The sequence below is a fragment of the Tasmannia lanceolata genome, unplaced genomic scaffold, assembly GCF_043159265.1.
Source record: "Tasmannia lanceolata isolate RefF3 unplaced genomic scaffold, GAP_Taslan_0.1 ptg000003l, whole genome shotgun sequence".
In the NCBI taxonomy this organism is placed as follows: domain Eukaryota; kingdom Viridiplantae; phylum Streptophyta; class Magnoliopsida; order Canellales; family Winteraceae; genus Tasmannia; species Tasmannia lanceolata.
The window spans coordinates 48387522-48391317 of NW_027518680.1; positions in this window are offsets into that span (position 1 = coordinate 48387522).

A 3796-nucleotide genomic window follows, 5' to 3' on the forward strand; every position below is an offset into this window, starting at 1 on the left:
CCTGCTAAGATTCTGCGTCACTTCTCAATTAAACCAAGGTTGCGGAGACTATATGTCGTGGAAAATAGCTTCTTTCATAACATGGCACGATGATAAACGAACAAATGATGGCATATTTAGGAAGCAACCGTATATGATTCTCTCAATGCTTATTTCCAAACCATCTGGACCTGGTAATGACATAGATGTCTACTTGCAACCATTGATTGAACAGTTGAAGAAATTATGGGAGGATGGTTTGCAGACATTTGACGCTTTGAGTAATGAGACGTTTCAAATGCATGCGGCTATGGTCTTTGTAATACTTGTTGGAGGATATTGTTAACGTCTCCGAACTGTTGGGAGAGTTGGTTGAACATGTTCATTGTTATTGCTGCATCATCGGTGGTGACCATTTCCTCCTCCAAAAATGGTTGATCTTGCTAGTTCGCTTGGCTCATTGTTGCTACTGTAAGCCCAAGGGTTCCCATGGGTTCATACATTCACCTTTACCTTGTTGTTTTGATGCTAGCAAATCCAAATTAATTAGTCTTTTTGGACTAATGTTGTCTTTGAGTATTGTGCCTTAGACAGGAACTTGACATGTCATATCGCCATTACACAACTCAACACAACACATGGCTTACGGATCAAGATACAAATGAACCAAAGAGCATGTACACACATGAGAGACATCATCCTTGGAAGATGTTCAAGTCAAAGAACTCAAGTTGAAGATCCCACAAGCATGCCTAGCAATGTGCCAGAGAAGCTTGGAGTTGAACAAAGTGTTGGTGACATTCTCATGCCTCAAAAGTGAAGATTCATTCAAGAAGAGAAGTCACATGTACCAAAGCATCATCAAGTGTTCACTTACAAGCCAAAAGCCTAAGGAAGACCTTTGAAGCCAATACGATCAAGGTGCTAAGTAGTTTTACATATTTAGATTGTATTGGAGATCTCCTTCAAGTGGTTTTGCATTCAAAAGTATTTTTCAAACCTTTTTCAAAACCAACCTTGAAACTTATATGTATTTCAAGGAAAACCATTTTCAGAGGTCCTAAACTTAGTAAAACAAAAGTCCATAGCTCGAGGAACCAAAGTCCAAGTGCCAACCAAAGTTTACAAATGAAAAAGAAATGACATTAGCACATGAATTATGAAAACAACAACTTAAACCTGCGTTAATAGGTTGAAAATATTTTTAATGGATAGCTCTCATTTTTCTCATGTCCGTAGAGTACAAGAACTTTAAAATCCGATGCGAAACGAGTGAGATATGAATTTTACAAGATCGTGGCAAATAACTGTTTTTTGCAGCCCCGGTCGACCGGGACACTAAAAGTTCCCGTTTTTTTTTAAATTCCAGCAGCTATCCCGTGGGCGACTGCCCTACCCCGGTCGATCGCCAGCGCGCGAAAAACTAGCCGTTGGGGCATAAGGGCTAGTTGCTTTTTTAACCCGTTTTTTGTCTTTTCTTACCCAAACTACCCCCAAACATTGAGCAATCATTGTGGGCTATAAATATGATGTTTTCTCATGGATTCTAAGACTTTTGGAATTATTGAAAATCTTCTTTAAGCCAAAACTTTCAAATCCATTAGTTTTCTTCAAGAGCTTTGAACTTGCATTTCCATACTTGAAGAAGATCTCCATAGGGCTTTTATTTGTTTAATCTTTTAGAGAGATTGTGAGCTTTCATTGTTAATGTATCAAGCCTAACAAGAGGCTAAAGAGAGTATTCTTCATTTGCTCTTCATTTGTATTGAGGGTCTTCGATTCGGCCCGGTAAGAAAGGTGAATCAACTTTGTGAAGAGGGTTTTCGCTTCGGCCTTGAAAGAAGAAGCTTGGTTGTAAGAGGGTCTCCGATTCGGCCCGTTAAGAAAGGTGAATCCGGAGCTAGAGGGTTTGTCCCCTCGGAGGCGGAGGGTTTGTAACGCTTGGAGATTAGGCGTGTAAAATCTCAACATTAGTGGTGTACCCAAGTAGCCAAACTTGAAAAAGTGGAGTAGGTCTTGTTGATAGACCGAACCACTATAAATCTTGGTGTCTCTCTTCTTCTCTTGCTTTTCCTCTTGCACTTGGTGATTGGTAATCTCTAATCCTTCTTTATGCTTATAACTATTTGAACTTAGGTTAGATAAAGACTAAAAGGAGAATCAACTAAGGCTTTCAAAAACCACTCATCAAGTGTTTGTAAAAATGCCTAAGTGAAATTTGACCTAAGTTTTTGGAAATCAATCTCACAAAAGTTTAAAAGAGGGAAAGTATTTTTAATTAACCAATTCACCCCCCCTCTTGGGTTGCCCTATTGGGATTTCATTTGGTATCAGAGCATAGGCTCTTAAAAAGGTTTTTAATTTAAAAAACTACAAGAGAAAATATCTATTTTGGCAACCTAATAGCATCTAGGCTCCCTAGCTTTGATGGAACCAACTTTGGATCTTGGTCGATCCAAATGAGGTCTTATCTAAAGGGTCTAGATAATGACTTATTAAAAGTTATTAAAAATGGATTCACCCTTTGCAAATCTAAAAGAATTAATGAATATGACAAAAAATATTTTACTCTAAACTCTAAAGCCATGAATGCATTATGTTGTGCTTTACCTTCCTATTTATTTGATAAAATCTCATCTTGCAAGAATGCAAAAGAAATTTGGTACTTACATGAAAATAATTTTAAAACTACTTGTCTTGTGGCTTTTGAAAATAATGATAATGGTGAAAATGTGTTTGAACCTCAAAATGTAAATGAACATTTAGAGTTGTGTGAAAAAATAAAAAATAATCTTAACTTTGAAGTTTCTAAAAATGAAAAACTCAAACACTCTCTTTCCTCTATCTCCAATGAATTCTTAGAATCCGAAAAGGATTATCAAGACTTATTAGATGAAGAAAAAGAATTAATTGGAAATAATAAGAAATTAGAAAAGAAAATAGAGGATTTGAAATTAAAAGAAGAAGAACTTAAGATAAACTCAATCCATGAACTAAATATTCTAAAAGAAGAAATTAATGAGATGAAGATTAAAAATGAAGAACTTTTATTGAAAAACCAAGGACTATAAGAAGAGAAAGATAAACATGTATGTTCTCTCATTCACATTCTTGTAGATCTATATGCTCCTCATCTACTAGTTCTTACACTTGTACATATTGTGGTAAATTTAGACATTACAAATCTAGATGTAGATTTAGATTTATAAAAAGTTCCAAGTTTGTATGGATTAAAAAGAATGAATTGTATAAAACAAACTTGAATGGACCCATGATGGTTTGGGTTCCAAAACCCCCTACTTGAGAAATTTTATATGCTTAGTAGATTCAGAGGTTTGTGCTTATATTGTAAATCTTTTGAAAAATATCAAGATGATACATGCATTTAAAGTTGAACATCCTTTGTATCTCACAGGCACTTTATTGTCAAATCTTTTAAAAAAATTGACTACTAGATACAATTTACAAATCTTGATTGATCTTCTTGTATCTAGTCTTTACTTGTGCTTAAAAGTTATATTTTTGTGATCATGCATGCTAGATGCTATATTCCTAAGATAGATTGATTCTCTTTGCATCTAGTTATTTTGTGTCTCAATTGTTATATCTATTGGAAAAGGTTCCCTAGATGTCCCATGTTGGCATTTAGTTTATATTTATGCTTAAAGATCATATCTTTTTAAAAGTGTATTATAGATACATATGTACTTATCTTGCTTTATCTATATGTATCTATATATATGTGTGTGTTCATATCATTGATAACATGATATATTATATTTATATCTAAAAGCTCATGTTATGGTGCAAAATAGAG